Source organism: Martes martes (assembly GCF_963455335.1).
Source record: "Martes martes genome assembly, chromosome: 1".
NCBI lineage: Eukaryota > Metazoa > Chordata > Mammalia > Carnivora > Mustelidae > Martes > Martes martes.
Window position 1 is genome coordinate 163,406,193 of NC_137888.1, and position 13,165 is coordinate 163,419,357.

General features: G+C 40.1%; 1 protein-coding gene across 1 annotated transcript in view; it reads left to right on the top strand.

The window, feature by feature from the left end:
- The window catches only part of NR2C2 (nuclear receptor subfamily 2 group C member 2), a gene marked incomplete at its 5' end in the record, with an annotated part of 74,802 nt that overhangs the window by 34,384 nt on the left and 27,253 nt on the right, over positions 1-13,165 (top strand). The gene's annotated exons all lie outside the window — the stretch shown is intronic.

Consider the following 13,165-nt stretch of genomic DNA (forward strand, 5'->3'; position numbering starts at 1 on the left):
GGGATCATGACCTGAGCAGAAGGCAGACACCCAGTCAACTGAGCCACCCAGGCACCCCAGTGTAATGGTTTGATATTTGTATATATTGTGAAATGATCACCACAGTAAGTCAGGTTACCATCCATCACCATACGTGGTGAGACCTTTTTTTTCTCCATACTAAAAACTTTTTTAAGATTTACTCTCTTAGGGACGCCTGGGTGGCTCAGTTGGTTAAGCGGCTGCCTTCGGCTCAGGTCATGATCCCGGGGTCCTGGGATCAAGTCCCACATCGGGCTCCTTGCTCGGCGGGGAGCCTGCTTCTCCCTCTGCCTCTGCCTGCCTCTCTGTCTGCCTGTGCTCACTCTCTCTGACAAATAAATAAAATCTTTAAAAGAAAAAAAAAAAAGATTTACTCTCTTAGCAACTTTCAGGTTTACAACACAGTATTAACTGTAGTCACGGTGCTGTATGTTGCATCCCCGTGACATTTATTTTATTACTGGAAATATGTACCTTTTGACCTCTTTTGCACATTCTGACCCCCTTCCAAACCTCCCCACTTCAGGGAGCCACCAATCTGTGCTGTGTATCTCTGAGCTCTTTTTTTTTTTTTTTAAAGACGCCGCATGTAAATGAGATCATATAGTCTTTGTCTTTCTTTGCCTGACTGACTTCACTTAGCATACTGCTCTCAAGGTCTCTCCATGTTGTTGCAGATGGCAAAATTATGTTCTTTTTTATGGCTGTACAGTACTCAGTTGCATATAAATAAACACACACATAACATACATACTACATTTTCTTTATCCACTCATCCATCTATAGACACATAACGTTGTTTCCATATGTTGGCAATTATAAATAATGCTGTGATGAACATTGAGGTGCATATATCTTTTTGAGCTAGTGTTTTTGTTTTCCTTGGATAAATACCTAGAAGTGGAATTGCTGGATTATATATGATAGTTCTATTTTTAATTTTTTTTAAAGATTTTATTTATTTATTTGACAGAGATCACAAGTAGGGAAAGAGGCAGGCAGAGAGAGAGGAGGAAGCAGGCTCCCCGCTGAGCAGACAGCCCGAAGCAGGGCTCGATCCCAGGACCCTGGGATCATGACCTGAGCCAAAGGCAGAGGCCCAACCCACTGAGCCACCCAGGCACCCCTCTATTTTTAATTTTTAAAAAAATTAAAGCCACTGTTTTTCATAGTGGCCACACCAATTTTATATTCTTACCAACTGTGCATGAGGGCTCCTTTTTCTCCACATCCTTGCCAACACTTGGTATTACTTTTTATTATTATTATTATTATTATTATTTGCTACTAGCCATTCTGATAGGTGTGAAGTGATAGTGCGTTGTGGTTTTGGTTTGCGTTTCCCTGGTAATTAGTGATGTTGAGCATCTTTTCAGTACCTGTTGGCCAACTTTCTGTCTTCTTTTGGAAAATATCTGTTCACATCCTCTGCCCATTTTTTTTTTTAAGATTTTATTTATTTATTTGACAGACAGATCACAAGTAGGCAGAGAGGCAGGCAGAGAGAGAAGGGAGGAAGCAGGCTCCCTGCTGAGCAGAGAGCCCGATGTGGGGCTCGATCGCAGGTCGCTGGGACCATGACCTGAGCCGAAGGCAGCGGCTTTAACCCACTGAGCCACCCAGGCGCCCCCCTCTGCCCATTTTTTAATCAGTTTGATTTTTGCTGTTGAGGTGTTTGAGTTTTTATATAATTTGCATATTAACCCCTTAACAGATATATAATTTACAGATATTTTCTCCCATTCAGTAGATTGTCTTTTCATTTTGTTTATGGTTTCCTTTGCTGTGCGGAAGCTTTTTAGTTTCATATAGTTTCACTTGTTTATTTTTGCTTTGGTGTCAGATCACCAAAACTGATGTCAAGTTTACCGTCTTTTTATGTTTTCTTCTAGGAGCTTTATGGTTTCAGGTTCTAAAATCAAATCTTCCCTTGGTTTTTTTGTTTTGTTTTGTTTTTTAAGACTTTCTTTGAGAGCGAGAGAATGCGAGTGGGGGGTGGGCTCAGAGGGAGAGGGAGAGAGAATGCCATGCAGACTCTGTGCTGAACCCGACATGGGGCTCAGTTTCATGACCCAGAGATCATGACCTGAGTCAAAACCAAGAGACAGGCACTTAACTGACTGAGCACCCAGGCGCCCCAAGTCTTCCTTTGATTTTTGAGTTGATCTTATATGGTGTAAAATAGTCATCCCATTTCATTCTTCTGTACATGGCTGTCCAGTTTTCCCAATATCATTCACTTATTGAAGAGGCTGTCCTTTCCCCATGGTATATTCTTGGCTCCTTTGTCATAAGTTATTAACCATATTTGTGTGGATTTATTTCTGGGCTCTTCTTTGCCATTTATGTGCATTTCTTTTTTTATGCCAATAACCATACTGTCTTGATTATATAGCTTTTTTTTTTTTTAAGATTTTATTTATTTGACAGAGATCACAAGTAGGCAGAGAAGCAGGCAGGGGGGCGGGGGAAGCAGGCTCCCTGCTGAGCAGAGAGCCCGATACGGCCCTCGATCCCAGGACCCCGAGACCATGACCTGAGCCGAAGGCGGAGGCTTAATCCTCTGAGCCACCCGGCTGCCCCCATATAGCTTTATAATACAGTTTGAAATCAGGAAGTGTGATACCTCCAGTTTTGTTCTTTTATTCTCAAGGTTGCTTTAGCTATTTGTCTTTTGTGGTTCCATACAAATTTTAGGATTGCTTTGTTCTATTTCTGTGAAAAAATGCCATTGGAATTTTGGTAGGAATTTCATTGAATCTGTAGATTGCTTTGGGTAGTATAGACATTTTGACAGTATTAACTTTTCAGCTTATGAGCACAGAATATTTTTCTATTTTTGTTTTCAGTTTCTTATATTAATGTCTTAATAGTTTTCAGTGTGTAGGTCTTTTCCTTCTTGGTTAAATTTATTCCTAGGTGTTTTATTCTTTTTTATTTAATTGTAAATAAGATTGTTTTCTTAATTTCTCTTTGTGATAGTTTTTTATTAGTGTCTTATAGAAACAACAGATTTTATGTAATTTTTATTTTTTTAAAGATTTTATCCATTTATTTGACAGAGAGAGCACAAACAGGGGGAGCAGCAGGCAGAGGGAGAGGAGAAGCAGGCTCCCTACTGAGCAAGGAGCCCAATGCCAGCGGGGCTTGATCCCAGGACTCTGGGATCCTGACTTGAGCAGAAGGCAGACACACAACCAGCTGAGCCACCCAGGCGTCCCTGCACAACAGATTTTTGTATATTGACTTTGTATCCTGCAACTTTGCCAGATTTGCCTATTAGCTCTAACAGTTTTTTGGTGAAGTCTCTAGGATTTTCTTTCTTTCCGTCTTCCTGTCTTCCTCCTTCCTTCCCTCCCTCCCTTCTTTCCTTCTTGTAGGCTCAGTGCTGGGCTTGAACTCACAACCCTGAGATCAAGACCTGAGCTGAGATCAAATGTCAGACACTTAACTGACTGAGCCACCCAGGCACCCCTTGTCTTTATGATTTTCTATGCATAATATCATGGCATTTGCAAATATTGACAGTTTCATCTCTTCCTTTTCAATTTGGATGCCTTTTACTTATTTTCCTTGCCTAATAGCACTGTCTAGGATTTCCAGTACTATGTAGGATACAAGCAGCAACAGTACACATCTTTGTCTTATTCCTGATATTGGAGGAAAAGCTTTCAGCTTTTCACCTTTGAATATGAAGTTAGCGGAGTTATCCATGTGTAATTTTGACAGTCACTAACAGATTGCCTTTCAAAGAGGTTTTGCCAACTTGTATTCCCACCAGCCCAATAGGAGGGTGCCCATTTCCCTATACACTTAACTATATATTATGCTCTATATACTGTTTAATATTTTTTAGTTCTCTAGGTGAAATATCACTGCTGTACAAGTTTTGCATTTCTGTTACTTATTCATCCATAAATACATAATAAACAAAAATTACTCTGTTTTTGAGTATCCAAGCTGATACTTAAATTTTATATAATCATAAATAAGAAAGTATTCTTTTCCCATCTTTCATCATAACTCTACCTCCTTTACTTTTTCATCCAATAGGCTTTTTGAAAATTATGTCTAATTTTATTATGATTATCTTTTACATTAAATGTACTTTATGATCCAAGTGTAGATACATATATTAAAATTTTAGGCTTTTCTAGAACCACTGCTCTGAAATGTCCAAGATCAGTCAGCCAGCAAAGTATCTGTTCAATAAGAGGAATAATATTTGGAAAGCTTACAGGAAATAATTTATAAAAATAGGAAATAATTCTAGACTAACTTTTATAGTATTGGCTGTCGTTCTTTGCTGCACCTTCTCAGCCAGACTGCTAAATGTTGAAATCCCTCAGGGCTCTATTCTAGGCTCACTCTCTCCTCTCTGTACTTTCTCTGAGCCCATGGCTTAAATGTTATTTTATGCTAGTGATTTCCAAATAGATATCTATGGCCGGGACCTCTGCTGTGAACTCCATTTGGTTCAAAACATTTTAAATTTTTCTTGAGACTTCTTCTTTGACCCATGTGTTATTCAGAAGTGTGTTGTTTAATTTCTAAATATGTGGGGATTTTTAAAAACTATTTTTCTCTTTAATTTCTTGTTTAATTCCTTTGTGGTCTAAGAATGGATTCCTGTTTTATCTTAAGGTCTATTTTATGGCTCAGGATGTGATCTTATTGAATGTTCCATACAAGCTTGAGAAGAATGTGTACCCTGCTGTTGTTAGATCTATTATTTTATACATGTCAGTTATATCAGGTTGATTCATAGTGTTGTCCAAGTCAGTTATATCCTTATTGATTTTCTGCCTGCTTCATCTGCCATGCTGACAGGTCAACAATGACATCTGCAACTATAGTTGTTAATTTCTCTATTTCTCATTGGCAGTTTTGTCATTTTTTGCCGCATGTATTTTGAAGCTTGGTTGTTAGGTGCATACATGTTTAGGATTATTATGTATTTTGGGGAATCGACCCATTTATCATCATGTAATGTCCCTCTTTATGCCTGATATTTTCCTTGTTCTGAAGTCTGTTTGTCTCTAAATTCAATTCAGTTACTCCAAGTGTCTTTCGATTAATGATAACATGATGTCTTACTCCATGCTTTTGCTTTTGATCTGCCTGTGTCTGGGGTTTCCTGTTGACAACTTACAGTAGGGTCTTCTTTTTTTAACCAAACGAGTCTTCCAGACCATCCATATTTAAAGAGGATATGGATATATTTGGATTAACATCAACCATGTGTGTAACTATTTTCTTTGTTGCCAGAGGCTTTTCTGCCATATCTGGTTTTGGTTGAGCAATTTGTGTGATCCCTTTTATCTCTTAATGTATCAAATACACATCTTTATAGATGTTTACAGTTGTTTACAAGAAATTTACAGTTGTTTACTAGAATTTTACAGTAATCATTTTATAAGCCTACCTTCAAATGATACTATTGTTTCACATGTAATATAGGTTCCTTATAACAGTGTTCCGAATTCCTCCCATCCCTTGTGACATTGCTGTCATTCATTTCACTTAATCCACATGCTGTAATCCCCCTGTGTATTGTTACTATTATTGACTTGAACAGTTATTTTTTAGATCAATTAGGAATAAGAAAATAAGATTTATCTTATTTTCACTTACTCCTATAGTGCTCTTCCATTCTTTATGTACATCCAAGTTCTAACCTGTACCTTTTGTTTTTTTTTCTAAGATTTTATTTATTTATTTGACAGAGATCACAAGTAGGCAGAGAGGCAGGCAGAGAGAGTGGAGGAAGCAGGCTCCCCACCAAGCAGAGAGCCCGATGTGGGGCTCGATCCCAGGACCCTGAGATCATGCCCTGAGCTGAGGGCAGAGGCTTTAACCCACTGAGCCATCCAGGCACCCCTCTAACCTGTACCTTTAATAACTGAAGAAAAGCTTTTAACATTTCTTACAGGGCAGGATTGCTGGTGATGACTTCTCTTAGTTTTTGTTTGAGAAAGTATTTCTCCTTGACTTTTTTGTTTTTGTTGTTTTTAAATTATTTTAAGCGAAATTAATAGGACATAAAATTAACTATTTCAGGGATGCCTGGGTGGCCCAGTTGGTTAAGTGTCTGCCTTTGGCTCAGATCATGATCCCAGAGTCCTGGGATCATGCTCCACATCAGGTTCTGCTTATCCCTCTCCCTCTGCTCCTCCCTGCTACTCATGCTCTCTCACTCTCTTGCCCCCTCTCTCAAATAAAGAAATGAAATCTTAAAAAAAAAAAAAAATTAACCATTTTAAAATGAACATTAGTGGGATTTAGTACATTCACAGTGTTGTACAATCACCACCTTTGTCTAGTTCCAAAACGTTTCCATCAGTCCAGAATAAAACCCCTTATCTTAAGCAGTTTCTCTGTGTTCCTTCTCCCTGTTCCTCCTTCCCTCTAGCTCCTGGCAACCAGCAGTCTACATTCTATCTCTGTGGATTTACCAATTTTGGACATTTCATATACATATATGTGACATTTGTGTCTAGCTTCTTTCAGTAAGCATAATGTTCATTTATCTATGATGTCAAATCAATCAGTACTTCATTCCTTTTCATGGCTGAGTAATACCCCATTGTATGGATATACCACAGTTTGTTTATCCAGTCTTCATCCACTGATGGACTCTCCTCCAATTTTGAGGGATATTTTTGTCAAATACAGAATTCTACTTTGGAGGTTTCTTTCAACATTTGAACTCTTTCATTTTGCTATCTTCTGGCTTATTGTGGTTTCTGATAAGAAATCTGCAATGAATCTTACCCTTGTGTCTCTATAGGTGAGGTGTTTATCTTTCCCCCACCTTCACCCCCGCCTTCTTTCAATATTTCTCTTTGTCTTTGGTTTTCTCTGGTTTGAATATGTTAAGGAAATACAACTAAACAAAATCTCTCCCAACCGAGAAAACCTCTCCGTAAAGGTAGAAGAGACCAAAAAAACCAGGTTTTTTTCTTTGCTTCTTTCATTTTTTTTTTAAGATTTTATTTATTTGACAGAGAGAGACACAGCGAGAGAGGGAATACAAGCAGGGGGAGTGGGAGAGGGAGAAGCAGGCTTCCCACCGAGCGAGCAGAGAGCCTGATATGGGGCTCGATCCCAGGATGCTAGGATCATGACCTGAGCCAAAAGCAGAGGCTTAACCCACTGAGCCACCCAGGTGCCCCTTTGCTTTGCTTCTTTATAAGATTTACTTTTTAAGTAATCTCTACACCTAATGTGAGGCTTAAACTCACAACCTCAAGATCAAGAGTTACGTACTTCATTGACTGAGACAGCCAAGTGCTTTCTTCTTTTCTTTTTTTAATAAGCATTAAATCAGAATGTGATATGCCTTACAGGCAGTCTTCTAAGAAATTGCAAAGACAGAAAGGAATTTCACTTGTTTGTATAGCCATGCAGGTAGAACCCATACATCATGCATATTTTCAAGATCCTAATTTTACTGTGGAAATTGTGGAGACCCACCTGTGCTAGTTATTTGGCTTTATTGGGGATGGAGGTGGGGGAAATTTTCTTAAATCCTTATGATGGGAGGTAGTTGCATATAGGAGTAAGGTACCCACCAAATTACGCCCTTCCTGTTCCAGAAGCCTAAGAGGTAAGGGAGCTATCTCTTGAAGTTTACATTTCAAAATAATGGCTCCAGATCCTAGAGAAAATATTCCTGAGTTGTGAGACTGGCAAGAGGCTTATGTAACCATTATAAAGATTGAGATACAAATGAAGAAGGCAGAGAAAGAGTTCTAAAAAGAAAGGGAGAAGGGAAAGAAGTTTCTTCCTTTATTTTCACCAGGGAGAATTAAGCCTCTTATCTTTAATTTGTACTTGGTCTTACAAGTAGGATATGTCTAGATGTAGTATTTTAGTATTTAATCTGCTTGATGTTTTCTGAGCTTCATAGATTAGTGCTTTGGTGTTTGTCATTAATTTTTTAAAGTTCTCAGCCACTGTTATTTCAAATATTTCTTCATTTTCCTTCTGGTATTCCAGTTATGCATATGTTATATCTTGAAATTGTCCCATAGGTCTTGGATATTCTGGTTTGGGTTTTTTGTTCATTTGTTTTGTTTACCCTCATTACTTTTTCCCTTTGGATTTCAGTTAGGGATGTTTCTGTTGACCTGTCTTTAAGCTTACAGATTCTTTCCTTGGTTGTATCCAGTGTACTGACCAGTCCATCAAGGCATTCTTCATTTCTGTTACTGTATTTTTTATTTCCAACATTTCCTTCTTCCTGAGAATTTCCATCTTTTTACATTTCTCATCTGTTCTTGCATGTTGTACTTTTTCCTCTAGAGACCTTAACATATTGATCTTTCTATTTTAAGTTTCTTATTTGGTCATTCCAAGATTTTTGTCCTTTTGGAGTCTGATTATGATGCTTGTTTTGTCTCTTCTGATTGTGTTTTTCTTGCCTTTTGATATCTCTTGCACATATTCTTTTTAGAACCAGACAGTATCTGCTGTTAGATAATAAGAACTTAAGTATATAAGCTTCTGCTATGAGGATTTATGTTAATCTGGCTAGGGTTGAACTGTGTGACGTTTGCTGTGGCTGTAGGTCCAGAGGCTTCAGGTTCCTCTGGTGTCTTTGTCTCCGTCTCTCCTCCTGACTTTGGGCTTCTTGGATATTCCTCCTCAGAGAGTGTGTGTCTTGAAGCTCTTGGAGCTGTAATCCACTATTACACTGGAGCCCTGTTGGTGGGGTGGTAAAGTGTCATGGAGGGGAAGCATTCAATCACCGTATGATGAAGTCTCAGTATTTAGTGGACCTGTGTCTCTGGGCTACCTATAAGAGTTCCAGGACCCAGTTCCAATTTGGGGGTGGGGTTGGAGGGGGTCCCACGTATACAACACCAAGCAATTCTGACACTGTCATCATGGAGATAGCATCAGATTCTACAGACTAGTAATTCAGCCCTGTAAGACTGACCTCTACTCTCACCTCAGACACCAGTCACAAGTCCCAGGTTATTAGCTGAGCTTCTGACCAACCAGTGACAGATTGGAGGTTCCGTTGACCTTCTTAGGGCTATAGCAACTCACAGAACTTAGGGAAGCACTTACTCATGTTTACCAGTTTGTTAAAGGATACAGATCACCAACCAGATGAAAATACCTTTGGCAAGATGCCAAACAAGGGAGCTTCTGTCCTCATGAAACTTGGGGCCAGCTTGGTGACACATGGAAGCGTTCTGGTTCCCCAAGCATGGAAGCCCTCTGTAAAGGGCCAAAAAGCTGGTCTCTTAGGTTTTTATGGAGGCTTTATTACAGAAGCATGGTTGATTAACGGACAATTGGCTGATTCAACCTCCAGCCCCTCCCCCATACCCCTGCCCCTGGGAGAGGGGGGATATTGAAAGTTCCAACCTTTTAATCACATGGTTGATCCTTCTGGCAACTAGCCCTTGCCCTTGGGAGGGGTCCCAAAAGTCACCTTCATTAATAACAAGACATTTGTTTCACTTTTTTGGCTTTAAAGCATTTTTAGGAACTGTAGGTGAAGACCAAATACATCTGGAAAAATATGTTTTTGTCATCTGAATGACCAATTATATATTTTTTATAAATCATATTGCAGGCTCTCACCTTCACAAGTGTGTATTGATTTCCCTTACTGCCCACCCCCTTCTCTAAGGTAGAAAGGTCCAAGGGGCCTGGAGTTGAAGAAATGCCCTTTCCCCAGGTGGGTTAAGACTCAAGTAAAGTGTTTTCCTCTGCAGAATAGGCCTGTGTATATTTTACAGAAGAAACCCTTGAGTTCCTTTTACAGAAATTCTTCCCCTTCCCCTACCAAAGCCACCAGGGAATCTTTCTCATTTCTTCACCTTGAGAACCAAGTGGGATTCCTAGCTCTAAAGTTCCTGACCCTCCTAAGACTGTGGCCCCCAACAGTTTCTTCTAATCTGTGCTAAGTCTCCAGCAGTTCTTTGTAATTACCTTTTAAATGTTCCTCCAGGTTGACTTCTGCTCCACCCAAGCAGATCTCACACTTTGTGAACCCACCTCTCCAGATTTGGGGATGGATTTGCCCTGCACACTCAAGTTCTCTGATAAGTCCAAGGGAAGTCAATGATTTTCCATTTATCTTGCCTTTTTTTTTTTTTAAGATTTTATTTATTTATTTGACAGAGACACACAGTGAGAGAGGGAACACAAGCTCAGGGAGTGGGAGAGGGGGAAGCAGGCTTCCCGCTGAGCAGGGAGCCAGATGCGGGGCTCAATCCCAGAACCCTGGGATCATGACCTGAGCCAGAGGCAGACGCTTAATGAATGAGCCACCAAGGCACCTTGGTCTTGCTTTTTCTTGTTGAAGATGAAATGGTAACTTCTAAGCTCTTTACATTGAAGTTGAAACCAGAAATATACTTTGAGCTCCACATTCATCTATCTGGTATTTTACTTGACATATCTACTTACGCATCTCATATTTGCCTGGCCAAAAACAGACCTCTGAGTTCCTGTCAACCCTTGCACCATCCACCATGCCATTCATTGTTCAGGTTAGAAAACCAGTAGTCATTCCTGGCTCTTCATTCCTCACTCCTCACTTCTGTACCCACCTGCATGTGCTGTCGCTTCTCCCTCCGGTATGCATCCTGCAGTGGTCCTCTGCTCTCCAGACCCACAGCCCCCATCTTCAGCTCCACCTGGCTCCTCCAGGAACATCCAAACAGTCTCTCAGCTTCCACTTTTTTTGTTCTATATTTTTTCCATCCAGCATCCAGGAATATCTGTTTAAAATGCAAAGTCCATCATTCCCTCACTTCAAGTCCTAAATGTATTTAGAAAACACTGTTTTGTATTATTCGGAGAGGAAAGCTTTGTCAAATATTTTATCTACATAAACCTTCTAGGGTTGAGTTAGTGAGGCTGAATGGAGAATATATTTGTTTGATCTTTGCCTGTGAGCAGCAGTAACTATTCATGAACTGAAATTTGTATTTGAGTAAAAGATTCATATACCTTTTTGCATAGGTCAAAAAAATTTTTAACAGATTTTCTTTGCCTTTACTTTTAATTATCTCTTCTATTGTCCTTTCTTATGCTTTAATATACACTGACTGGAACAGTGTGACAAATTTTATATGTATTTATATATTTTAAAATGTATGTGTTTGTATAGAATAGTATATAAGATAGATATAAAATAGCATAAGAGGGGTGCCTGGGTGGCTCAGTGGGTTAAAGCTGCTGCCTTCGGCTCAGGTCATGATCCCAGTGTCCTGGGATCGAGCCCGGCATCGGGCTCTCTGCTCAGCAGGGAGCCTGCTTCCTCCCTTCTCTTTCTGCCTGCCTCTCTGCCTACTTGTGATCTGTCTGTCAAATAAATAAATAAAAAATCTTAAAAAAAAAATAGCATAAGAAACCTGAAGACCCTTATTTAGGAGGGCAAAACCCCTGAGTAGCTCCCGTTGTACTTGGAAGAAATCCTGACTCCCACCAGGGCCAGCCCACCTCCCTCCCTAGGCCCCTGGGCCACCCTTCATTGTCCATAGGCCTGGTGTCAGTTCTAAGAGTTCCTTCCTCTTAGGACTTTCCATATCCTAGAACATTTCCCATTACTTGGAACACACTTTTCCCTAAACCTTTTTCTAACTCCCTTCTTAGCCTTGAATCCTGTGTTAAATGCCGCCTTTACACAGAAGCCTTCCTTGGTCTCTCTGTCTAAAAAGTTAAGTGCTTGTGTTACTCTCTTCTACTCTAGCCAGATCTTTTCCCTTATAACACTTATCACAAATTGTTCACTGGCTGTTCTGTTTACTTGTTTTTTGCCACTTTTCCACTAAAATAGAAGCTTCATGAGAGCAGGAGCCATCTCCATAATGCCTGTAATCTAGCAAAGTGGCCATCATAGAGTAGATCCTTTGTAAGCATTTGAGGAATGAATGAGTGAGTGAGTGAGCCCAAGTCAGAGGGAGAGATTCGATGAGATGAAAGTGGTAAGACAAGGCTTCCCAGTGAGGAGAGAAGTATGTGAGAGCTTAGAGCAGGAAATATTTTTATCGAGGTCCTCTTATGTTCTGAGTCTTGTACCAACTGCCTTCAAACATATCGTTTCACTTTCCTAGTAATCCTTTTTTTATAGATATGAAAATAGTCTCAGAAAGCTCATATATCTGTTCCATGGTGACCCAGTTGGGAAGCAGTAGAATGAGCATTCCATTCATAGCTCTAGCTGCAAAGCCCTATTTCAGGATCACAGACCTGTGTTTACAGGACCAGGTGGCAGTAGAGAAGGTGGGCAGGGTGGGAATTAGGGCCAAACAGAGAGCCTGTGCCCCATCCAAAGGGACAGCCACAAACAGCCAGTTGATAACCACAGGGGAACTTGGGGCCAGGGTGGGGACAGCTTCCAGCTTGTCACAAGAACTATAAATCTGATTTTTATGGTAAATACTCTATCCTCAGGTATTGGCAACCAGTTTTTTAAATTTTAAACTCTGGGAGGTCAAGCGAAGTTATACAGTGACTGTTTTTTGCCTTCAGGCTGTCCATTTGCAGACTCTCCTTTACAACACGAATGATGAGCCCAGCTTGGCTGGAACAGAGAGTGGGTAACATGGAGGAGAATGGCAGTAAGTCAGGTCACATTAAGATGTTTTGGGGGTGGAAGTAGGGAGGGCCTTAGGCCGGTAGAGTATGTAGTCAGCTCTGCTATAATGTGATACACCTGTTCCTAAAAATTCCCATACTGTGCAAAATTCTGCAGTGGAAACTACAGGGCTTATGGGGACATATGGGGTTGGTGGCATAACACTGAAAAATTGTTGGTGACACATTAAAAAGCAAGTATGAATTTAATTTGATTTAAATTGCAGTTTTACATACATTAAATGGTTAAGAAATACATAATAATGACAATAAATATGGCACTTTCCCTTGAAAGAGACCTGAAGCTTGCTTGTGGAGGGAATGTGAGAGGATTGTAGCTCCGGAGTTGTGGTGAGTGAGTGATCTGAAATCAGGGAAAGCTGCAACACCACGTGCACTGAGCTGCCTATTCCCATATTGCTCACCTGGGGGTCATTTTCTGTGTGTCTGCTATTTCTCAGGAGAAATCCTGCATAAACACAAGATTTATATTATGCACAGAATATTCCATAATATATCAGTCACATTGGAACAAATA